Source organism: Schistocerca nitens, chromosome 3 (genome assembly GCF_023898315.1).
Source record: "Schistocerca nitens isolate TAMUIC-IGC-003100 chromosome 3, iqSchNite1.1, whole genome shotgun sequence".
Taxonomy (NCBI): Eukaryota; Metazoa; Arthropoda; class Insecta; order Orthoptera; family Acrididae; genus Schistocerca; species Schistocerca nitens.
The window spans coordinates 390,831,174-390,858,316 of record NC_064616.1 but is presented as its reverse complement, the minus strand read 5'-3'; the positions used below and the strand labels follow the sequence as shown (position 1 = coordinate 390,858,316).

The 27,143-nt window shown below is 40.5% G+C and overlaps 1 protein-coding gene across 2 annotated transcripts in view; it reads right to left on the bottom strand.

The window, feature by feature from the left end:
- The window catches only part of LOC126248333 (constitutive coactivator of peroxisome proliferator-activated receptor gamma-like), a 725,840-nt gene that overhangs the window by 676,505 nt on the left and 22,192 nt on the right, over nucleotides 1-27,143 (bottom strand). Inside the window, exon 2 of one of the 2 annotated variants that reach the window (XM_049949228.1) lies at nucleotides 1,137-1,283. The exons of the other annotated variant lie outside the window; for it this stretch is intronic. The gene's annotated coding sequence lies outside the window, so the exon portion shown is untranslated. The remainder of the gene's footprint in view (nucleotides 1-1,136; nucleotides 1,284-27,143) is intronic. 2 annotated transcript variants of the gene reach the window in all.

The window sequence follows — 27,143 nt, the reverse complement described above, 5'->3', positions numbered from 1 at the left end:
TAGCAATAATGCCACTACTCCAAACACCACAGTTGGTGTACTGGTGTGAACAGCAAACTACTCTGGGGATGGTAATTCCCTAGTCCAGCTGTTGCTAGTCTCTGACCAACAGTGCAGGATGACACACAATGATTAGTCCATTAGTTGTTCACGGGCAGCAGACACAGATGTGAAGGAGTTTTTGATGTGTTTGGTGTACTATATGTCTAACTACCTTGTGTTGGTTTGATGTGGTTGACCAGATCCTTGGCAATGAGTACATCTGCCCTCACATTCCCAGTGCACATCGGGCCACTGTCATGTCAAAATACCCCATAAATGCGCATGCATATGCGACATTAGTAAGTGGCACCAAGATACTGTCATATGTGAGGTAAAACATGAGGACATAGGATGTCTCTGATGCACCATCATGCCATCATCAGAACTTCCTCAATCACAACCAGCCATGACCTGAAGTCATACCCAGGCCACTGTCAACCAACGTCACTCTAACAGCACAATGGTCACAAATCCCTGCTTCTTTCCTGACACTGTCAGTAAAGTCAGAGCTATTTATACCCATGAGCTCAAAAATATTTCTGTTACATGTGGACTGTAGAATTGGTTCCTTAAGACAGTTTTCAGAGAAAACATTCTAAAGTTTTTTGTAAGGCTGTCTGTGTATGAGTTAGATCTTTTGTGATTAAATGGTTTTCCCATCCCGCACCCATGAATTGACAAACCATATGATGCGCTGTATCCGTTAACTGAGCAGTAGTCTCAGAAACTAGCCATGCAACAAAATATATCATTTACAACTAAAGCAGATAAATCAATCTAATCAATTACTACTCATGATCCAATTCGCAAAAATGAATTTAGTAACGGGTTAACACTGAACTAAATCTATCACAATTTCTAATGAAAAAAATAATATTTTCCATGTTATGCAATCGGCTGTAATAATGGAGAGAAAGACGGTGCATTAGGTACACACAGCAGATTGTCTCAAAAAAAGTATCTCGATATCTTCTAAAAGGAGACACACGTCGTTCATATGAAACGAAGACAAGGCGATAGAGCAACTACTGTAACAGTTACGAAATGGAGGATCCACGTAAGTACAAAATGACAATAGAAGAATGAATACTTACAATGGTACAATAGCTTCCACGTCTGGTATATTCAGCAAGAAGTGACAACTACTTGTTTAAGAATTATGACATATCTGGGACTAATACTGTAGAACATCTCAATCACCCAGCTTTTGTGAAGAATTTGCTCATCTTTGAATGTTGCACCTGGAAAAGCAAAAGATAGACCAGATATTTTCAAGAAGCCAAGAGTCTGACCAACAACAAACAAGTCATTTCAGACTGTCAACACAAGGATGAACCACAACATTTGGATTAATAAAAGCTGCCCTGCAGCTTCAAACAATTATGTAACTGCAAAAGGTTCCCAATTTAAATATAACAAATTATCTCTCAGTATACATTAACCTGTTTCTTGATGTAAATCTGAAAAAGAAAAACAATGTACAGGCATCTTCACTGTTAAGACTAAAATATGTAGCACGGCAGACTAATTAAGAACACGAGTAAACCACAACAGAAAATTTCTCAATAATGGAAGAATCAATCTACAAAAAACTTCCTCGTCTCATAAGAATTCTAAGACAAGTGATTTATAAGAATCATGGAAAATCTTAATACATGGTCAGATGAGGATTTGAAGCACCTCCTCCCAAATACAAATCCAGCACTGTAACTATTTTACCAACCCGCAAAGTAGCTAAGGTGCAGACATGGAGATAAATTAAAACTGTGTGCTGGACTGAGACTCGAACTCGGGACCTTTGCCTTCCATGGGCAAGTGCTCATCGACTAAGGTACCCAAGCACTGCTTTACTTCAATCAGAACCTAATCTCCTATCTTTCAAACTACACTGAAGTTCTCCTGTGAAACTTGTGGGACAAGCACTCTTGGAAGAAAGTATATGGCAGAGACATGGCTTAGCCATAGGCTGGGGGGATGCTTCCAAAATGAATTTTCCCTATGCAGTGGACTGTGTGCCGATATGAAAATTCCTGGCAGATTGAAGGTTCCAAGTTCAAGTCTCGGTCTGGCACACAGTTTTGATCTGCCAGGAAGTTTCATATTGGTGCACACTCCACTGCAGAGAGAGAATTTAATTATGGGAGATATAGTTTGAAGAAAACATAAAAACCATGCATTTCCAGACACAAGTTCATTAGACCTTTTTTGTCCCGTATCCTCTCATCGATCAATCCCTGGGACTCGTACAAGGTGAAAAAAATCACCCTGCATAGTGCATGGTGGAGGATACTTTCTACCACTGGTAGTCATCCTTTTCCTCGTTCCACTCGCATGTGGAACAAGAGAAAAGTAATTGCCTCTATGCCTTTGTATGAGCCCTAAATTCTCTTAACCTGTCCTTATGTGATATGATCGCTGGAGGTGGCAGAACTGTTCTGCTGTCTTCCCCCACACATAAAAGAATTGCTAGCGAACAGTATTACTGTTGACCACCTGATCCAACATATACAGGGTGAGAGTGTGCAAAAATTAACAGGACATAGAGGATGTGCCACTGAACAATTTGCGGTAAGGAACCTGGGGTCTGAGAATCCAGCTTCAGGAGGTAATAGGAATAAATAATAGAAGAAGATTACATTACTGTACACTTTTTTTATTACATTACTTACAGTTAACTGCAAATACCATCATTGCCACAATGAATGTACCATTTGTATCGTATCTTACAAAATCTTCTGAAACTGATGGCCATCAACCTCAATGCAAGCATGACATCAGCGAACAAGATTCTGATGCACCCTGACAAATATCGCGTGTGTGTTTTGAATCATGTCACAGGCAGCTGCAATTCTGGTAACTAATTCCGTCTCGGTATCCGCTGGCACCTTATACACAAGTGACTTCAGACGACCCCATAGGAAATAAACAAGGGAATTCAGATTAGGTGACCTTGCAGGCCACGGAATGGGGACACCCCCCGCCCCCCCTTCTAATCCAGTGACCAGGAAATACAGCATTGAGATGGTTGCAGAGACAACAGCACTGAAGCGAGGCGGTGCACTGTCATGTTGTATCCACAACCTCTCATGAACAGCCAAGGGTACATCCTCCAAAAACTCTTTGCACGAACCTCAAGTATACGTGGCCATTTAGATGGCCAGATAGAAGATATGGCCCAATGAGATTACGGCCTACAATGCCAGCAGGTATTCTCAGCAAAACGTACTTGATGGTGTGACCCTACTACAATGCGAGGGTTTTCCTCAACTCACACGACTATTCCAACTGTTCAAAATACCACCACAATCAAATAAGGTCTCATCAGTAAACAGCACAATTTAGAGTAAAATCTGGTTGATTAATCCTTGGAGCAACCGCTGACACAATTCGACCCTTAATGCCAAGTCAGTCACAAACACTTCATGGACTCGTTGGGAGTGATGTGGGTGTAATTGCTATTCGTTAAGTACTCATGCTTCTAAATAAACAGCACAGTACGTGTAAACTTGTATGCATGTGAGTCATAAATAATCTGGGAAACAGTAATGCTACACACTGCTGTAGAGAAGTTTACTTACATATCACCTTAAGCTGCCTTCTCAGACCCCACATTCCTTACCTCAAATTGTTTAGTGGCGCATTCTCTATTGCATGTTGCATTTGTGCACACTCTTACACAAACACACTGTATTTATATACATAGAAAACACATATGGACCTATCACACTACCTTGGTATCCTCTCGAAATTACATTTGTCTCTGATGAATGCTTGGTGTTCAGGACAAGGTACTGGGCTGTATTACTCAAAAAGTGTCCGAAACACATATTTGAAAACCTATTCCATATAGTTAGATCTCTGTCAGCAGTCTACAGTGTGGTACACTGTTGAACAATTTCTGGAAATCCAGGACATAGAATATGCCTGTTCACATGCATCCACGGTTTGCAGCATATTTTGAGTGAAAACACACAAGTGATGATTTCTAAAGGCATTCTGGTTTCTGGATAACAGCTCTCTCTCTCTCTCTCTCTCTCTCTCTCTCTCTCTCTCTCTCTCTCTCTGTCCACCAACAAAGGAAGTAACTTACAAAACCCTCATTTGCTCAATATTTGAATATTGCTCATCAGCCTGGTAATTGTACTAGATCCAAAGATGAGCAATGCATTCCGTTAAAGGTTGATTTAGTATGTATGAAATAATCAGCCAACTCCACTGACAGATACTACAAGACAAGTATTCTGGGTTCCATGTAGTTTAGGATTAACCCTTTAATGCCTCAATAAATTTCTTCATGGAAGAAAAAAAATTAAAAATTATATCATTCTAAAAGTACCCGAAACACTCAAGACATGACAGCACACGGCAGAAGCGTTTGTAGCTTTGTGAAGAGTTTGCATCTATTGGCACTGGTGCTCGAAAATAGTTGACTTCACACTTAGTAGAGGCATTGGTATGATGCAAATTAATGACACCCGATGTTAAATGGTTAAAATTTCGAGAGTGTATGTTCTAAGAATGGTCAACCAAGAATTTGAGGAACATGTGTATCAATGTCTCGTATGTTAAATGTCTGTTGATACAGATGATACACATGGTCTTAGTGCATAGCTTGGGGTCTCCATTTTCACTATATGGGACAACTAAAGTCATTCATCATCTGTTGGCTGTTATACATTACAGTATCAGGGGACCTCTCAGACGAAACTGAGTACCGGTGTTGCAGCATTCTCCAGCTGACTGACAGCAGCTGTCATTTGTAGACAATGTATTCAACCAAGCACATGCTGCAAAATCTGTCAATTATTCCTAATTGAAAGACAGTCCCAGGAGGACTCCATACCTTCTTTATTGTCCTTTCAACCCCCCCCCCCCCAAAAAAAAAAAAAAGTTCATCACAGTTTATAATTATGAATTAACTCTGCCTCTTTTGCAGTTCCAACCAAACTATAATTCGGTGAATTTGGCTCCAGTTAACTCCCTGGAGCTGAATCATAACACTGAAATGACGAACACTCGAAGAGTGTTCTCCACTAAGAAGCCTACTTCCCAGCATTATACTGTGTTCACCGATGGCACATCAATGAGGCTTATTTAAGGGACTGTAAGCAATCGGCGCATGAATCAGCCAGCTCTCATGGACACCTTAATGCAGTGTAAGTTGCAAGGGCAGTCTGATCCAAGGAGGACTGACTTACCACCGTGTTGCTACAGACATCAGTGTCTCTCAATCTCTCATCCTAGATCATGGAAACATTACAGGGATACAGGTCAGTACACAAGGTGAGCTGGGCAAGTTTGCCAATGCATTACAACCCCACTTTAAGACTGATACCTAGCCATCTCTGCATTGTGGCAGTGTATGGCTAGGTACTGCAAGACAATCTCAAAAGGACCACTGGAGACATTGTGTCCAATCATTCTGTAAGGAATACGTTATGAGAAAGGACCTTACAGGCCAGATGTCCTGTTCAATTACCCCACTTCAAAAGACAACATCTCACATTTCGCCTTCCGTTCTGCCATTTCCATGTCAACTGGCAACTTCGTCACCAGCAAAATATGTTATTCAGAAACAAGTCCAGATGTCCTCTGATGCTTGGTGGTAGCCGTTTTCGTAAGAGGAGATGCCGTGGTAAGCAGTACTTGCCAAATGTTTTCCAGGAAATTGACAGATTTGGGTAAGGTTCTTGATGATGTGGGGAGGCATCAGTGTTGACAGCTGTACAAATGTCATTTGTTGTCATCCATGGTTGCCTTACCACCTGACAGTACATCAATCAGATCCTGCTGGGCCATGTGGTGGTGGCGGCTGCTGCAATACAGTGGTGGGCCTGCATTCCTTCTCATGAACAATAATGACAGGGTCCACATGGCAATTCTCTCCAGAAATGTCTGGAAACCTGGACAATGAAGTAATGGAATGGCCAGAAATGAGTTCTGCCGTAAACCCTATTGCATATGAGTGGGACATGCTTGATAGAAGTGTTTGTGGGAGTCCTATTCTACCACAGACTCTTCACAAACTCTTAAAGGCTCTCATTAAAGAACTGGGACGGATAACATGAGAACTCCATAGACTCATACGGGACTTGCAATGTAGGTGTCTGGCAGTGATAAATACTCACTGAGAGCATGCATGTTATTGAAGTTCCCAAAGTCCAATGAAAGCACCCAGGAGGATGGAATGAATGATTGTTTCCATCTCATTTTTGACACCAGTCGGATATGTCTTATGTAAATCAATAAGGATGTAGTAATGTTTTGTTGTGTACTTAATTTGTGCAAGATAAAGATATAATTTGGTAACATACTCACTCCTCAATTATTGCTCAATGGAATATGACAGACACCCAAAATTATGTTCCCTAATTTTTTGGCCAGTGTATTACTTCCTGCTACATATATTTCTCAAAAAGACCATATTCTGAAAGTTTATGGACCTAGAAGAGTCAATCAAGATATTGGCTCCTCCTATGTATCTCTCACAAGAAGAAAATGGTTCTGAGCACTATGGGACTTAACATCTGAGGTCATCAGTCTCTCACAATAAGACTATAAAGGTGAAATTACAGACATTCGAGATCACACAGATGCTGACCAACACACTTTCTTCTCACAGACCATTTTTGAATGGCATAGGAAAGGGGGCAGATGACAGTGGTACACGAAGTGCCCTCTACCATGCGTCATAAGGTGTCTTGTTCAGCAGAGCTGTGAATGTGGATGTAGACTGATTGACTGATATTGGTAGATAATTTTGCACATTGTTCTTTTGTCCTTCTTACATATGGGAGTAACCTGCACATTTTCCCAGTCACTATGGACTTTTCGCTACACAAGAGACTGACAATAAATGTGGACTAAGACAGTGGCCAATGCCACAGAGTACTCCCGGTAAAATTGAATTTAAATTCCATCAAAGCCTAGCACATTATTATTTATTGACTTGTTCACATGTTTTTTAAAAACTATGATGATTAATTTTGTTTCGAATATGTTGTTCTGGCAGTGTTAGGTGTATGTTAACAGTGATACACAGCAGTATGGTTAGATTAAATGATAAAGTTTTGGCTTGTATGCATCTCCTGATGGGTTCACTGAATGCAAAGGAATAGTGGATCACCAATGATATGCTGAGATGTTCTCACAATTATGGAAACCAATCACAGTCCTTTTGCATCTGAGGGTGGTTGGTTTACTCCATGTTTTGTAATTTATGTTGTGTGACTGCGTATTACACAAGTTGACAAAAGAAGAATTTTTTTGTGGCCTTAATGAAGGATGTGGAACTATACTAATTTGGAGTCACAGAAAAAGAATCTGTTATTACGTCTTTTACCTGTTCTAGTTTTGGAGATGCATGATAATATAAGGTCAGTGAAATGTAACATTTAACAGTTTTATGTGAAACTATCACAAAAGTCTGAACATTTTTTTAAAATGAGAATGTGATTTAAATAAACTACATTCAACTTAACAAAAATCAACAGAAATGAATACAAAAAAATACGTGAAACACAGACATGGACTCTTTGGAGGAGGGTACTTTCTCTTTACTGTGATCCTATGCTGAAGCATTTTGAAGCTACGTCCAACAATAGTCTGCACGCATAGAACAGTTCCATCAATTCTGGTATCTTCATTCCATCATTCTTGGTGGACCTGTTGATCATGCTATCACTCAATCATTGCACTGCAGTTCTCCAGAAAAAATCTAAATGCAAATGGAGAAAGTGCATTTTTTGTGACATGACTATACTTGTCCAGCGTGCTGTTCACTAGCGCAACAGAATCTGCAGCTCTTCTGTTACCCCAAGAATCCACGCACAACACTATTAAAGGCTTCCAATGATTGACAAACTGCCTACTGGCTTCTGTCTCGGGTTCTTCGGCCGACGTTCATCTAATGATTTTTCTGACGTTTCGCCAGCACGAGTGGCTGGCATTGTCAAAGCTTCACCCTCCATTGCCGGTGGCAAACTGGAGCCGAGCTCGCGGGCGCAGACTATATGCACCTGGCACGCCAATGTCCAAGGGCTTCTCCGCAGTCATTTCTGGTGCGGTTCTCCTCTTGCTACTTGCGACGGTCGTTCGCTGCAGTACGGGAAGCCAGGATCTGTTTACCTTAAGGCTTTCCTCTTTCTTGTTCAAACTGTTCGCGTGTTTTTGTATTTCCACAGCTTCTCTGAACAAGCGCATGTGATAGTGCTTCTCCACAGCCAGAACTTCCGTGTCGGCGAATTTTATTACGTGGTCGGTCTCAGTAGGCAGTTTGTCAACAAGTGGCCACGAAAGCCTCAACAATTTTCTTCCAATGATTGTTTCTCAGTGCCCTGGAGGACTAAGTCAGAGTTTGACCTACAAACATTTTACGAATTTCAGGACCAATGAAGACTCCTTCCTTCAACTTTGCCTCACTCAGCCATGGAAATTTGTCTCTCACATACTTTAAAGCATCTCCATCACTATTCACTCCATTTATGAATTTCTTCATGAGGCCAAGTTTGATATTTACAAGTAGCATAATAATTTTATTCCAATCTATCAGCTAGCCAAGCTGGATGTTCTTATACCCATGTCAAAGAGTTTCCCTTGGAGATTAGTATTTTTTGGTGTATACAGCAGATTTAAGCCAACTGTTCCACTTACAGGAAACAGCAGTGTTTTGTGTATCTTAACTGCTTACCCAACAGTATTGCAGTCATCTTGAGGCCTCCACAGATCTGCCAGTTATTGTCTTTGCATTAACCACTGCCAGAAGCAATTTCGTATTGGCATATGTTTCCTTCATATTGACATTGTGGCCGACAGGAATTAAAGGCATACAATTCTCACTATGGAGCAACACAGGTTTTAAACTAAGCTTTGATGCATCTATGAATAATCTCATGTCCTACATTGGCTGCACCACATTCAAATCTGGCATAAAACTACTCACATTACAGCAGACATTTTGGTTATTCTTCTTTATAAATATTGAATGCAATCTTTCCCCTGTGTCCTGTACATTGATGCATTAGTAAGTGGTTCTAAAAGATTCCACTCTTTCAGCCTAGAAACTCATCCTTGTTTTGTGCTAGGTCAAGGTTACGAATTGAATCATTTATATCACCTTAAGTTAGCCTGTGTGGCTCTTTTTGATACAGCTGTAAAATTAGGACACTGTGATATTAAAGCAAAGAGTATTGGATGAGATGTTTCTTCCATTTTGGCTTCATTGACATCTGTCTCCAGACTGTAATTCCTTGGTTCATTACAGGCATCCAATACTCATATGGATAGCTGACCGGATACTGGTGTATGTAATGTTCAACCTCTTCTTTCTTCATAGACCTTTGTTAATAGGAGTATCACACAGAAATAGCTGTTATCCATATGACTGGTGTGCTACCTTCAAATCATAGGGGCGGTATGCCTGATCATCTCATTTTACACCAAAATAATGGTGGTAAGCTGTGTTTAGTAATGAAATAATAAGATATTTCTGGTTGACAAATATTACAGTTCCACAGATATAGCAGAAATGGCCAGAATGCTTTACACATTTTCATGATGATGTGGCTTTTTTATGAAAGTCCACTCACAGAATCAAGCTGGAAGAATAAAAGGCCTTTCATAATTTCACTGCAAGTAATCTGAAAACAGGCAAGAATGCAGACAAGTTTTACATAAGAACTAAATAAGATGTATATTGGTATTTAATGTAATGAAACACCCCACACTTACATAGTATAAAAACAGAGTTATATAGTATATCTCAGAAATAAGAGGTAATGTAGTGGTTTAAACGTAAAATTTGTTTTTTTACAGTCCAAAATATATAGGAAACGGCTGTTTTCAACTCAGTCAGATTTTCATTGTTGACCTGTGTTCCTGGGCTCACACTGTTGTGAAAGTATTTTCACAAAAACAAAAGTGACCAAGGTAACAAAACCACACAACTCTCAATTACATCATTACCCTGCAATGAGCCAATGGGGACCATAGGCCCCTTATAACAAAACGCTCAGAAAATATCCCTGGGAAAAAGAGACAGAAATTTTTGGATGTATGCAATCTCTAAAAAATACTAGTGAAAATGCAAAAATGGTTCCTCAATCCACTTTTAATGAAGGAAAACTCCCTAAAACATAATTGCACATGGTGGTGAACAAGCAATATTTACAGTAGAAGAGGATAAAGTGGAATCAAATGGAAGCTAGGACCATCTTCAATTCCCATTCTTGTGATGATGTGGGATACTCTCTAGCCATATATACAAGAAGCTGCCTTAGAAGACAAGTGAAGCAGTAAGTATTGTCCGAGGATATATAGCATTGTGCTAGCTGTGAAGATCCTTACCATGGCCTTTGAGACTATAGGCTAATAACTATCCCTCTAAATGAAACTCAGCAAGAAGAAGTGAACTAAAAGATTGTTAAACTGATCTAGAGATGACACTATGGCAAACAAAAAATGTATCCTGTACTGTGAGAACATGACTCGAAATCAACAGATTGGGACATATAGCAGTACAGATTAGATACACTTTGGGTAGCCAAAGTCAGGTGATACAAATCTGATGTGATGAAAATATGTGAATGCTACACACTTTCATACTCTGGGGGAATGGGGGAGCACATTGAGCAAAGAAAGGAGTGGCAATGTTATTTAACAATACACAAAAATCAATTGACTACAATCTACAGAGCAAGAAGCACAGCGATCCACATTTTAATTTCTCTTGGATTTCCTTTATTGCTCATTTTGAAATGCATAGATATTTACTGGATGTAGCCATCCTCCCTCCCCACCCTTGTCCAATAAAAGCTTATGTTCAATTTCTAATGATCTCACTGCCAACAGGGTTTGAAGCCACTTCATTCTTGCTCTGAATGTCAACACTTATACAAGCCTTTATCTAAGAGACTTGGGACAGTATGTTTCAGGACAAGTGTACGATATGTACTGATCACATAATGATACATATCAACGAACGAAGGTGGTGAGTTACTACTGAAGGAAACATTTTACAACAATCTACATGAAACAGTGAAAAGTATAAATAACAGTGACATAAGGATCAACATATAAAGGATTCAAAGGTATGGTGCTCATTCATGGCATAGGGGACTGGTTATACATTCAACTGCAGATTTTTGGCTGGTAACAGGAAAGCATGTTCCAACTGCTTCCTTTACTATGTTTTTGATGGGGAGGGGCAAAAGTAAAATCAATTCCTCACCAGTAAGTGGAAGGATAGGTTGAGGAGAAGATCACTCAAGTACTTCTCAAAGGAAACCTCCTGAAATCTCCTAATTGCTTTAGGGAAAGCATTGAAAATCTACCTAAATCTTGATGTTCGGACAGGATCATTCCCCCAAATGCAAGTCTAGAATGTTACCTCAGAGCCAGCTCAATCTGTCATCCTTGAAGTATTGGTTAGAATACAGAGTTTGTTTTTGGAAACTCAGTTTCAAATATTCAGCAATTTTTCCATTTAACAGGTGACAAAACAATGATGATGGAACTTCCTGGTAGATCAAAACTGTGTGCTGGACTGAGACTTGAAATCTGGAGCTTTGCCTTTCCTGGACAAATGCTCCACCAACTGAGCTATCCAAGCACAGCTCACGACCAGTACTCATAGCTTTACTCCCACCATCACCTCATCTCTTACCTTCCAAACTTCACAGAAGTTCTCCTACAAAACTTGTGCGACTAGCAGCCCTGTCAGGAAATGTCATATTAGTGCAAACTCTGATGCAGAGTGAAAAATTCATTTTAGGAACATCACCTAAGCTGTGCCTAAGCCTCTCTTCATGATATACTTTCTTCAATAGTGCTACTCCCAAGTTTTGCAGGAGAACTTCTGTGAAGTTTGGAAGGTAGGAGATGAGGTACTGGCAGAGTAAAGCTGTGAGGATAGGTCGTAACTTGTGCTACGGTGGCTCAGTTGGTAAAGCATTTGCCTGTGAAAGGCAAAGGTCTAAATTTAGAGTCTCGTATGGCACACAGAAGTTTTATATTAGCACACACTCCCCTGCAGTGTGAAAAATTCATTCTGAAATAATAATGATGGTTGTGTGTGTGTGTGTGTGTGTGTGTGTGTGTGTGTGTGTGTGTGTGTGCGCGCGCGCGCGCACAAAAGCACTCAATAGTAAAGTCTTTGATGTCCACACTAAAATTTTCTTTGACGAACGTGGTTAAAATTCATAAAATGATACAAATGTTCATGAGAACTTAACTACAAAAAATAAAATATGATTCTTGCATTCAACTCCTCCCTCCCCCTATCTCGTCATTAAAAACATGATGTTACCTGTTAGGACTAGAGCAAAAAAATGATAAACTGAACTCAGTAAAATCTAAAATAATATTGCCTTAAGCATGAATGACTGATTACTGGACTAAAAGGATGAGCCAGTCACTCTGCTACACATTAAAACCTCCATCCTAAAATCTTTGTGGGTGGTCTTTCCACATTAAAGTTTGGTTCTGCCTTTGGCCAAAATATAACATGCACTGTTAAAACGCGGTATACAGTGATTCACATGCCATAAGTATCACACTTTCAGACTTTCTCCCACCACAGTATTAAGTCACGCATTAAAGGGGCTTTCCCTATTCAGAGAAGTGTCAAAATAACTTCATCCCACTGAAGTGGCTTGTACAAGACACGAAAAGGTCAGGCAGTTGCCTTTCACCAACCACAGTAAACTGTCACTCACCAAAAACCATTCCTTCTCCCATAGTGGAATGGCATTCTGATCAATAAGTGAGGTGACAACCTGCAAGGGCATAGCATTGTGTCACACTGTGTCCCGTCGTGGCTGCCTTAGCTGGTATATCTGCATGCTTATTCCCTCAGGTTTCCACACAGTAGTGTTTGCAGTGAGATGAGGAAATTGGAGCAGATACTCAATTCCTTCCCTCATAGATGCTCAATGCATTTTGTATCACATACACCTGTGCTCTTAAGAATGTAAATGTGTTAAAAAGTCAAAACTCAAACAAATGACCTCCTCTTGAATGATCAGTATTTACTATGATAAAATCATGCTACATATTTATAAGTTTATACAAATACAACTAAATTTTTGTATTGGAAGTGTATTCTCTTTAAATTAAATCAAGTCTGTAATGTTTCTGGGGGTCTTAAGAAGCCAGGATACGCTTACTCCAGCCTTGGAAATCAAACATCAATATCTGGCACAACCATTTCCAAAAGTAACCTCTTTGCATCTCAAAATGCCTGACTGATTGCCGACAGTTATTGAAAAGATACTCTAAATATGGGCAAGAAATGGTGTAGTAAGCAGATTAATTTACGAGGCATGTTTTTTAAAGTAAGTACCGTTTTGAAATTAAAAAAAAAAGAAAAAAAAAGGACGTGCTACGATTTCTCAATAATTTTATTTTTACATGAAAGCCTGTACCTTAATCTATGCACTGATGCCATTACAGTCTGATTCTTCCTTGTTTATGTTGTGTACTGAGTACTCCGATAATCCTGAGTCCCGCTGACTGTGGAGTACAGGCTGTTATAAGATTTCTTAGTGCTGAAGGCCTAAAAGAGATCGATATTCATCGTGAGATCTGTGCAGTTTACAGAGAAAAAATTATGAGTGATGGAATGGTAAGAAAGTGGGTGAGAGCATTTAAAGACGGCCGCACAAATGTGAATGATGAACAACGGAGTGGGCGTCCTTCGGTTGTTAATGAAAGTTTGGTGCAGGAAGTGGACAATAAGGTGAGAGAAAACAGACACTTTATGATTTCCTCCTTGTGGGATGACTTTCCTAATGTTTCTCGTAGTGTTTTGTATGGAATTGTGACCGAGCACTGGAATTACTGAAAATTGTGCGCACGTTGGGTACCGAAAATGTTGACGGATGTGCACAAAACCAAACATTTAGACAGTACATTGACTTTGCTTGAGCGGTACCACAACGACGGTGATGATTTCTTAAGCCAAATTGTTACGGGTGATGAAACGTGGGTGGCCTACGTCACACCAGAATAAAATCAACAGTCCATGGAAGTTGAGCAAGGGCACTGTTTTGCTGCAAGACAATGCCTGTCCGAATGTGGCGAATCAGACCAAAGATTTCATCACATCTTTTCGATGGGAAACTCTAGATCATCCTCCATACAGCCCCGATCTTGTGCCCCTGTTCCTGCACTTCAAGAAATACCTGGGCTGTTAGCGTCTTCAAGACGATGACTAAGTCAAAACAGTGGTGATGCAGTGGTTAACAAGTCAGGCGGCAGACTTCTATGATGAGGGTATTCAAAAACTGGTACAACATTATGACAAGAGCCTCAATATTGATGGAAATTATGTAGAAAAGTAGATTAAGGTACAGGCTTTCAGGTAAAAATAAAATTATTGAGATATCTTAGCACGTCTTTTTTTTTTTAATTTCAAAACTGTACTTACTTAAAAAACATGCCTCATACATATGAATACATTTTGCACACAGACATACGATGAGGAATCACCCCATGATTAAGCCACTGCACAAAGGCTAGGAGTGGATAGGAATGCAATTGATCCTAAATCCTCCAGTAGTCATGCCAACATTTTAAACTTGAGGGTCTTGCACTGGCTGGGATCATTCAAATTTTTAATAAAAGTGAAGCAGATAATCTGCTTCCCTAACCCAATAGTTAATATACTATATAATAAAAAAGGAAAAAAAACACATAAAGGAATTATCCAAATGGGACAGAAATTGGTAGGTGTAATGCACATGTACACTCCAACAAATGATTACAATTTCAGAAAAATTTGATGATCTATTCACATGAAAGAGCTTCACAAATTGAGCAAATCAATAATGTGTTGGTCCACTTCTGGCCCTTATGCAAGCAGTTATTCAGCTTGACACTGATTGATAGAGTTGTTTGATGTCCTTCTGAGGGATCCTATGCCAAATTCTGTCCAATGTGCACATTAGATTGTCAAAATCCTGAGCTGTTTGAAGGGCCCTGCCCATAATGCTTCACACATTCTCGTTTGTGGAATGAGCCACCTTGCTGGCCAAGGTAAGGTTTGGCAAGCATGAAGACAAGCAGTAGAAACTCTGCGTGTGCAGGCAGCTTTATCTTGCTGAAATTTAGGCCCAGGATGGCTTGCCATGAAGGGAAACATACCAGAGCATAGATATTGTTGACATACTGTTGTGCTGTAAGGATGCTGTGGATGACAACCAAAGGTGCCCTGCTTTGAAAAGAAATGGTACTCCAGACCATCACTCCTGATTGTTAGGCTGTATGGTGGGTGACAGTCAGGTTGGTATACCCCTATGTCTGGGGTGTCTCCAGACATGTCTTCAGCATGGAGTTTCATTGACTGGAGTAGAATTGTCTTCAACGACAGCTGTGGGATACCAACCTGACTGCCACCCGCCATACAGCATGACAAATAGGAGTGATGGTCTGGGATGCCATTTCTTTTCATAGCTGAGCCCCCTCTGGCTGTCATTTGCATCACCCTTGTAAGCAATGTTTAATCCAGCTCTAACATCGAGAAAGAGTAGATGTAAAACTAACTGTTGGCACAACTGAAGTGCCAAATTCTCCTCTGAATTTCGGCAGCAGAACAAAAGGCACTACGGGCACTCAGGGAGGACACAGTGGTCTTAGCTGCAGACAAAGGGAATGCGATGGCGCAGATTAAATCAGAAGACTGTTGGCAAAAAATCAACGCCCTCCTGCAGGATCCTGCCTACAAACAACTAGGTAAGAACCCCACCACAACAGTGACTCACAACACCGTTGAGACGCTCCTCAATCCGGGACTAGAGAAGAATATCATCAGGAAGCTGTACCCGAGGGCACTGACACCACCACGTCTCTATGGCCTCCCAAAGGGCCGAAGGCATCGCATTACGACCTATTCTGAACACTATTAACTCGCCGACATATGGTATTGCTAAGCATTTATCACAGATGTTAAAACCCTTTGTGGGTTACGGTCCACACCATGTGAAAAACCCGGCTGAGTTTATGAAGGTACTACAGGGCACGCGGCTGGAAAATGAAGACCTACTAGTCAGCTTTGACGTGACATTCTTATTCACACGAGTACCAAGAGAAGACTCCCTGGCTTTACTCGAAGAACACTTTGAGGAGGAGATCATCAAGCTCTTTCGCCATGTGCTAACCACCACCTATTTCAAATGTGGTGGGAAGTTCTACGAACAGATAGATGGTGTAGCTATGAGCTCCCCCCTAGCACCAGGCATAGCCGACCTATACCGGGAGCACTTTGAAAAACTAGCACTGGACACTGCTAAACACAAGCCAAAAGCCTTCTACAGATACATTGATGATACTTTTGTAGTTTAGCCACATGGCAGGGACAAACTGCTCGAGTTCCATCAACACATCAATGGTATACATGGAAATATCAAATTTACCATGGAGATAAAAGAGAACAGAAGCTTACCCTTTCTGGATATCCTGATCACAAGAGACATGGACAGCACACTGGGACACACAGTGTACAGAAAGAAAACACACATGGACCTCTATCTTAATGCCAACAGCTGCCACCACCCTGCACAACGCAATTCTGTACTCAACACCTTAGTGCTCAGGGCCAGGTCCATCTGCGATAAGGCAAATTTGCCACGAGAATTGCAACACCTCAAGGACACCTTCAAGAAAAATGGATACAGTGAGACACAAATAAGGAGAGCTCTGAAGACCGACCACAAGAAGAGCGCGCGGATGAAGACGAAGTAATGGGCTATGCGTTCGTCATACGCAGGTCCTCCAAGGGCCAAGATCACTAGAAGTCTCAAGAAACAAAGTGAAGACCGTTTTCCGCCCAGCAGGAAAAATCAAATACCTTCAAGGTTCAACCAAGCATCCACTAGGTCTGACGGCACCTGGTGTGTACTAGATCGGATGCGAATGAGGGATGCAATATATAGGACAGACGCAGCATTGCATCTCACAGCGTCGCAATGAACACATCACGCATGTACGCTTGGGTCAGACCAACAAATCTGCTGTAGCAGAACATAGTATTGATGAGAAGCACACCTTCGATTTCAAGGACACAAAGAAAATACGCAGTACAAACGGATTTTGGGACTAAGTGATCAAAGAGTCCATAGAATACGGTTACACGACAACCTAATCAACCGCGACAGTGGCTACCATCTCAGCACAGCTTGGGAGCCTGCAATCAGGAAAATCAGAGAAGAATGTTCCGTTCCACCAAGGGCCGTGGACGGAGCAGACACAGACGAATGCCGGGACACGAACCCTGCACACGCGTCTGCCCCACCACCTGCCGCTCCAGGCGCATCGGGCAATTCCGCAGGTGCACGATTGGCCAGCAGCAGGAAGCGGAGAGCAGTCCAGCAGAGATATCAGCCCGCGACCGACGATATCCCGACACTTCGTTTGAAGATGATGGAGACATTGCTACGAGACGATGGCACTACTCGGCTGACAACCCGTGAAGATTTCATATATGAAATTCGCTAAGAAAGCCTGCACTCACATATAACACATAGGCCCTATTGTCAAAACTAGAAGCTTTGAGGTGGTTATGCATAAAATTAAAACTATTGCGCCATTACACTGTAAAAGTACCATAAAAATCAGTTTTCACTATTCTGTAAGTAACCATCGTAACTGCAAAAACCTCTATTTAACTGCATAGTTTGGGAGCTCTACATAGTCTTGTTTATTAACTTTAGCACTCACTCTGAGCCTGGGACTTAGCCACCATACAGAGCACAGTAGAGGGTACGCTGTACCACTACTAGTCATTTGATTTCCTGCTCCACTCACAAATAGAGCAAGGGGAAAATGACTGTCTCTATGCCTCTGTAAATGCCCTAATTTCTCATATCTTTTCTTTGTGGTCCTTACACAAAATGTATGTTGGTGGCAGCAGAATTGTTCTGCTGACAGCTTCAAATGCCAGTTCTATAAATTTTCTCAACATTGTTCCTTGAAAAGAATGTTGTCTTCCATCCATGGACTCCCATTTGAGTTCCTACAGTACCTCCACTACACTCCCATTTGAGTTCCTACAGTACCTCCATTACACTTACATGTCGTTCGAAATAACTGGTAACAAATATAGCAGTGTGTCTCTGAACTGATGCAATTTCTTTCTTTAATCCGACCTGATACGGATCCCAAATGCTTGAGCAGTACTCAAGAATAGATTGCACTAGCATCCTATATGCAGTCTCCTTTACAGATGAACCACATTTTCCCAAAATTCTCCCAATAGACCACAGCTGATCAACTCGCCTTCCCTACCGCAATCCTTTCACGGTTGTTCATTTTTTTATATCGCTTTGTGATGTTATGCTTAAGACATTTAATAGACACGACTGTGTCAAGCAGACACTATTAATGCTGTATCCAAACATAGTGGATTTTTTCCCTACTCATTTACATTAAATTACATTTTTCTACATTTTGAGCTAGATGTCATTCAACACACCATCTACAATTTTTTTCTCAGTCATTCAACTTCACAACCTTACCATACACCCCAGAAGAATCAGAAAACAACCACAGACTGCTGCCACCTCGTACGCAAGATCATTTGTGTATATAGATGATGATAGTACTTCTACCACACTTCCCTGGGACACTTTTGACGATACTCTTGTCCCTTATGAATACTTGCTCTCAAGGACAACATACTGGGTTCTATTACTTAAAAAGTCTCCGAGAAACTCACAGATTTGGTAACAACTTCATATGCTCACACCTTTGTTAACAATCTGAAGTTGGCATCAAGTCAAACGCTTTCCAGAAATTTAGAAATACGGAATCTGCCTGTTGCCCTTCATCTGTATTTTGCAGTGTATCATGAGAAAGGGGAAGCTGAGTTTCACACAAGTGATGCTTAGTAAACCCATGCTGATTCGTGGACACAAGAATTTCAGTCTCAAGAAAATGTATTGTGTTCAAACTGAGAATATGTTCAAGGATTCTGCAACAAACCGATATTAGGGATGAAATAGACCGTTCTCTTCGAGGTAATTCTTAATGTTTGAACACACAATGCACTCATGTTCTTTGAACAACTAGAGATAGGAAGTTCATATTCACAGGACACGTACACTAGTATTTTCTGCAGAAATGATTAGCATTTGAACCATGTCAGCTCGCGGGTTCAAGGTCAACATCAATATCATGGTGTAACACCACCTATCAGTAAAATGTGCCGGCGGCTCTCATTGTCACTATAAACCAAAGGTAATGGATCAATTTTGACTTGAGCGGACATGCGGGATGCCTCACAGAGGTATGCCCCCGACACACACACACACACACACACACACACACACACACACACACACACACACACACACACACACACACACACACAGTCTCTCCACAATGAATCCATAGACGTATAGATGTCCCAGTCTATACTCCGTAGGTTACAGACACCTCCAACTAATATTGAATGATCTGGGTATTTATGTGCTACTGACTTCAATATTAGGGATATTGGGCAGTAATTTTGTGGGTATGTTCCTTTACCCTTCTTATATACAGGTGTCACCTGTTCTTTCTTCTGATCACTTGGGACTCTGCACTGGGTGAGACATTTGCAATCAATGCAAGCTAAGTACAGGTTCAATGCTGTAGAGTACTCTTTGTAAAACTGAACTGGGATTCCATCTGGACATTGCAACTTATTTGTTTTCAACTCTTTCAGTTGTTTCTCTATGCTAGGGTTGCTTATTACTATGTCGTCCATAAGGGATTCCGTTCAATGGACAAACAATGATATGTTTGTACGATTCTCCTCCATGAATGATTTCTTAAACACAGAAGTTACAACTTAAACTGCTATCTTCAACTTTCACACCATACTGGTCAACAAATGACTGGATGAAAAGAAGCCTTAGACACACTTAGCAATTTGACATTTTTCTCGGGTTCTCGGCAAGATCTTTTGCTATGGTATGACAGACGTAGTTGTACGATTAGTGCGTAGATCTTTTTCACATACGCACGAATCTCTACTAACCTCTGTCTGCTGTCATTTGCACATTATACATCTACATGGGTACTCTGCAAATCACACGTAAGTGCCTGGCAGAGGGTTCATCAACCCACCTTCACAATATTTCTCTATTATTGCACTCTCTAACAGCACATGGAAAAAACGTGCACCTATATCTTCCTGTGCAAGCTCTGATTTCCCTTATTTTATTATGATGATCATTTCTCCCTACGTAAGTCGGCATCAATAAAATATTTTCACATTCGGAGAAGAAAGATGGTGATTGAAATTTCGTGAGGAGATCCCGTCGCAAAGAAAAACACCTTTGTTTTAATTATGTCCACACCGAATCCGGCATCATGCCCGTGACACACTTCCCCCCCCCCCCCCCCCTCCCATTTCTCCATAATACAAAACCTGCTGCCCTTCTTTGAACTTTCTCAAAGTACTCTGTTAATTCTATTTGGTAAGGATCTCACAATATGCAGCAGTACTCCAAGAGAGGACAGGCAAGCATGGTGTAGGCAGTCTCTTTAGAAGATCTGTTTCATCTTCTAAGTGTTCTGCCAACAAAACACAGTCTTTGGTTCACCGTCCCCCACCTTTGTCTGTGTGTTCTTTCCAATTTAAGTTGTTGATAACTGTAATTCATAGGTACTTAGTTGAATTTACAGCCTTTAAATTTGATTGATTTTTCGTGTAACTGATGTTTAACAGAGTTCTTTCAGTACTCACATGAATGATATCACACTTTTCATTATTTATGGTCAATTGGCAATTTTCACACCATACTGCTATCTTTTCTAAATCTTTTTGCAATTTGTTTTGATCTTCTGATGACTTAACTACATTATAAATGGCAGCATCATCTGCAGACAACCTGAGATGGCTACTCATATTCTCTCCTAAATTGTTTACATAAATAAGGAACAGCAGAGGGCCTATAACATTACCTTGGGGAATGCCAGCAATCAATTCTGTTTTACTCAATGACTTTCCATCAGTAACTACAAACTGTTGACAGGAATTCATGACTCTACTCGCGTAGCTGAGACGATAATTCACGAGCACAGAATAGGATTACAAGCTGCTTATGAGGTATAGTGTCAAAAGCCTTCTGGAAATCTAGAAATACAGTATCAATTTGAAATTCCTTGTTGATAGCACTCAACACTTCTTGTGAGTAAAGCTGTGTTTCACAATAACAATGTTTTCTAAAACCGTGTTGACTGTCTGTCAATAGACCGTTCTCTTCGAGGTAATTCTTAATGTTTGAACACACAATGCACTCATGTTCTTTGAACAACTAGAGATAGGACGTTCATATTCACAGAACACGTACACTAGTATTTTCTGCAGAAATGATTAGCATTTGAACCATGTCAGCTCGCAGGTTCAAGGCCAACATCAATATCATGGTGTAACACCACCTATCAGTAAAATGTGCCGGCGGCTCTCATTGTCACTATAAACCAAAGGTAATGGATCAATTTTGACTTGAGCGGACATGCGGGATGCCTCACAGAGGTATGCCCCCTCCCCCTACACACACACACACACACACACACACACACACACACACACACACACACACACACACACACACAGTCTCTCCGCAATGAATCCATAGACGTATAGATGTCCCAGTCTATACCCTGTAGGTTACAGACACCTCCAACTAATATTGAATGATCTGAGTATTTATGTGCTACTGACCGTATAGTTTCTTTGGATGACTCTAGACTGTCACTATCGAATCAAGTGGCTGGTAAAAACATTCAGCAATTACCTTGGTTCCGCCTAGACATATTCTACGTGACCACATAACTTCACTGTCAAACACAACTTCGATCTCAGTAGAGGCAATATTTTTGTAAACTGAAATGAATACTCACTCTCCTATGACATGCAATCTGTCTTTCTGATATATGGTCCACGATTCACAAAATATCTGCCAGTTTCAACAGTAAATCATTATCTTACAGCTTAGAACTGTTAAATAGTGTGCAAAGTCTGCTGGATGATGACATACTTTAAACAATAAATAATTTAGCAGCTTTGTGGTGGTTAAACATTAAAACATTTATAAAAGCTGTGGAGCACTGCTTAAAGTTAAGTAATGTGTTTCATAATATTTAAAATATTTCATTATTGATACAGCAACCATCTGCTTCTAAGGCCTTCCCTAGGTATGCACCTTCAATTGGAGTTAGACCACGCTCATACGGCAGTGAGCAGCATTTGCTGCTTTGGCTGTGTTCTTTTTATTTATATGTTATGCTGAAAAATAAAATGGCAAATACGAAAAAGTCTTTATTTTAAGCACATGACAATGTTGTTGGTGGTGTGAAAACTTTTCTCAGTATTTCAGTATCTGAACAATAATGAATATAAAATAATGTTAGAAGAAAATACATGAAAAGAGGTCCTGCTCAAAAATTATTAGATCAATTTTATTTCCCTAAACAAAAACAAACAATTTAAAACCATTTCCTGGCAGAAAACAAATTCAAAATTACAAATAGCTCAACTTTAGTTTTTTCTGAGCTCTCAAATTTGCAATGGCCAAATAGTAATCAGTACTAGAAAGTATCGCTCTTCATGATTAATGCAGTAATTTATACAATCACGCAGTAATTTATACAGTCATAGACAGAACTGCTTTCATAGTTATATTTCCATATATGACAGTTTGGGTTGCATATGGACTGTACATGGATGTCGATGGCCTGTGGAAACTATTTCTTGTATTCCAACTACAGCAGTTTCACTGGAGAAATTCACTCATATGCATGTACCTACACCCCCCCCCTCCCCCTGACACACACACACACACACACACAATTCCACCTCTGATAGTCAATTAATAAATGCTGATTGGCTCAGTAATACCAATCCATGACGGGTGCGGACATGAGCTGAGAGTCCACAACCAAATGCACAAACAATCACTGGAGCCTAAAGAAAGGCTGGTCATACTGGCATTCGTGGAAATAGTTGAATTGCCAGCCCATGGCAGGGCAGCAGTATTTATCTAATGGAAATGGAGGCATGGAAACTGATGTGTGGCAGAGGTACTCTAATCATTTCATGGTGGCCTTGCATATTAGAACAACAGCGTACCACCCTTTAAGCTATAGTTGACTGACTGTTAAATATTTTGTTAGTTTCAATGTAACACATCCCCCTCTAAATTACTGGTACAATGTGATGAGTTGCTTAGCTAGACTGCAGAGAATAATTCGCCACATCCATGTGCTCTGGGATGTGAAATGATCCTAGTGGCACACTGGTAGAAAGGCAAGTGGGCTTGTGAGCATGGTGTATTCAAGAACATGATATCCAGGCTTCCAGCATTACAGTGGCTGAAGGCTGAGAAATGGCCTTCATAAATTCACATGCAGACAATGTCAGATGGTCTGCTCCAAAAAAGGAAGGAAGGATGGTGGAGTTTAACACCCTATCAACACTGAGGTCATTAGAGATGGAGTACAAGCTCCGATTGTTTCACGGATGGGGAAGGAAATCGACCTTGCCCTTTCAAAGGAATCATACCAGCATTTGCCTGGAGTGATTTAGGGAAATCACAGATAACCTAAATCTGGACAGCTGGACGTGGGTTTGAACCACCATCATACTGAGTGCAATGTCTGCTCCAAAGGTAAGGACATTAGAGACAGCGCAACTGATGGATGGACAGGAGCTGCCACTTCCATGTACCACTGGGTGATGTATGGGAGTAAACTACTAAGTGCTAGTTGGACTTGATCTCGCAGTCGTCCACATTCTAAAGGGTGTTCTCTTATTGACAGTGGCCACACATTCATAGTAGTATGTGAGCGAAGTTCATTCTGATAGTGAGCATAATAGTGGTCAGGCAATCCCACCATAAATAGAAAATTACCCCACTTCTGGGTAACAGTGTCCAGCTTCCACTTGGAGGATATCCCAACTTCCATGTTCAGATACTGCTGCCAGGATGAAAGGTATATTGGGGTGGTTCGTAGATGCTGCAGGCTCTAGATGAAGGTGGTTCCGGAACATGTGTGGTTGTTAACCATGGAGGATTTCTATTGGCCACGGACTTCAATTCAGCTTCAGTGGTTGTAGGTGACACTGGGACAATACAGGGCTATTACAAATGATTGAAGCGATTTCATAAATTCACTGTAGTTCCATTCATTGACATATGGTCACGACACACTACAGATACGTAGAAAAACTCAGTTTGGTTCGGCTGAAGCCGCACTTCAGGTTTCTGCCGCCAGAGCGCTCGAGAGCGCAGTGAGACAAAATGGCGACAGGAGCCGAGAAAGCGTATGTCGTGCTTGAAATGCACTCACATCAGTCAGTCATAACAGTGCAACGACACTTCAGGACGAAGTTCAACAAAGATCCACCAACTGCCAACTCCATTCGGCGATGGTATGCCCAGTTTAAAGCTTCTGGATGCCTCTGTAAGGGGAAATCAACGGGTCGGCCTGCAGTGAGCGAAGAAACGGTTGAACGCGTGCGGGCCAGTTTCACGCGTAGCCTGCAGAAGTCGACGAATAAAGCAAGCAGGGAGCTAAACGTACCACAGTCGACGGTTTGGAAAATCTTAGGAAAAGGCTAAAGCAGAAGCCTTACCGTTTACAATTGCTACAAGCCCTGACACCTGATGACAAAGTCAAACGCTTTGAATTTTCGGCGCGGTTGCAACAGCTCTTGGAAGAGGATGCGTTCAGTGCGAAACTTGTTTTCAGTGATGAAGCAACATTTTTTCTTAATGGTGAAGTGAACAGACACAATGTGCGGATCTGGGCGGTAGAGAATCCTCACGCATTCGTGCAGCAAATTCGCAATTCACCAAAAGTTAACGTGTTTTGTGCAATCTCACGGTTTAAAGTTTACGGCCCCTTTTTCTTCTGCGAAAAAGACGTTACAGGACACGTATCTGGACATGCTGGAAAATTGGCTCATGCCACAACTGGAGACCGCCAGCGCCGACTTCATCTTTCAACAGGATGGTGCTCCACCGCACTTCCATCATGATGTTCGGCATTTCTTAAACAGGAGATTGGAAAACCGATGGATCGGTCGTGGTGGAGATCATGATCAGCAATTCATGTCATGGCCTCCACGCTCTCCCAACTTAACCCCATGCGATTTTTTTCTGTGGGGTTATGTGAAATATTCAGTGTTTAAACCACCTCTACCAACCAGAACTGCGAGCTCAACGATGCTTTCGAACTCATTGATGGGGACATGCTGCGCCGAGTGTGGGAGGAACTTGATTATCGGCTTGATGTCTGCCGAATCACTAAAGGAGCACATATTGAACATTTGTGAACGCCTAAAAAAAAACTGAGTTTTTGTATGTGTGTGCAAAGCATTGTGAAAATATCTCAAATAATAAAGTTATCGTAGAGCTGTGAAATCGCTTCAATCATTTGTAATAACCCTGTATATGGGAAATCTGAGACAGCATTGATTATTAGTAGCTCAGGCACGATTCAAACATTACTTTTTCTTATTTACTGTACAAAGCAAAGAAATAATATGTCAAAGAATAACAATTATCAAACAAGTAATGTGTATCAATCTGGATTAGGATAAGACGACACATTTTCCATATCATAAGTAGCAAAAAGTGCCATATCGACAATGTATAGACAATTGTTTAAAGACCTAAATTCTCCAAATTTCAAGCAAAACATGATAATATTAAGTGAAACAAATTTTTACTTAGATAAAACTTATCAAATAAATGTTATGTGAATGTGGGCAAGTTTTGAAAATGGCAAAATGTGTGTAAAATATCCAGAAATAAACCAACATGAAAACACAGATTTATGACAAGAAAATTAATGATTTTCAGAAAAAAGTTATAATACTGATAAACATAAAGAAAAATGTAAGTAATATTTAATATGAAGAACCTTGTACACTTTCTCTAATGAATTATAAGTTATTGGTAACTGTAGTGAAATGTATAATAATGTAATATACCAATTTGAATGTTAGACTTCTATATAAATAACGACATGTGACAAATGCTGCTGAGGCCTCTACATGTATTTTGGGAACTACTGAACTGTGTTACGAGTATGTTAGATGAATTTACTGTGAAATAAACCTTGTCAATAAAGAACAAAGTGTCTGGTTGTTTTAATTAGAGCCCACGGACCATAACTGATAAGAATTAAGATGAGTATGTTAATTTTTGTTTATTTTGATAAACATTATGAACAGGTGGTGCTGAAAATGGAAAGACTTGCCATTATAACATCCTGATGTGCATCTTCTAGTGCACAAGATGCCAGAAATATGTAGCATGTGCAGCGATTAAAATGCATCTGGCAGTACAACTTTAAGTTAGCTGTTATGAACAGTGAAATATTTGCAATGGATAAGGTTAGTGGCATATTACAGCAAGAAAGAAGTTGACATTTGTTGACAGCAGTTATGTGGATACTGGTAACCTGTAGAAATATTCACAAGGTGGTTCATAGCAGGGCAAATGCACTGGATTAACTGAGTGCTGGAATATGTGTTGTATCCGGTTTGCCGAGCACTGGTGGCATGTGGGGTGCATTCAGCCCTTGTGATGCAAATCATATCGATTTTTTTTTTTCTTAATAATTATTTATCATCACAACCAACCCTGCACCACCCTTACAAACTTATTATATATTCCTTCCACCTTTCTCTTCTTGACTTAACATTAGTTTGCTATCTCCTCTCTTTATACACACACAGCTGCTTCTCTGTTAGTCAATGGTCTCTCTAAATTTCCTATATGCTTCTACAGCCTTGTATTGCTCTTTTAGCCATTCCTGCTTTGCATTTTGCACTTTGTCATTCTCATTTTACAGATGTCTGTATTCCCTTTTGCCTGCCTCACTTTCTGCATTTTATATTCTTTCCTTTCGTCAAATTGTTTATCCCGTCTGTTATCCAAATTTCTGTACTAGGCATTGCCCCTCTGCCTATTTGTTCCTCTGCTGGTTTCATTGTTTCATCTCTCAAAGGTACCCATTCATTGTCTATTGTATTCCTTTCCCCTATTTTTGCTCCTAATGGTCCCTTTGAAACTCTCAAAAACCTTTGGTTCTTTCAATTTATCCTT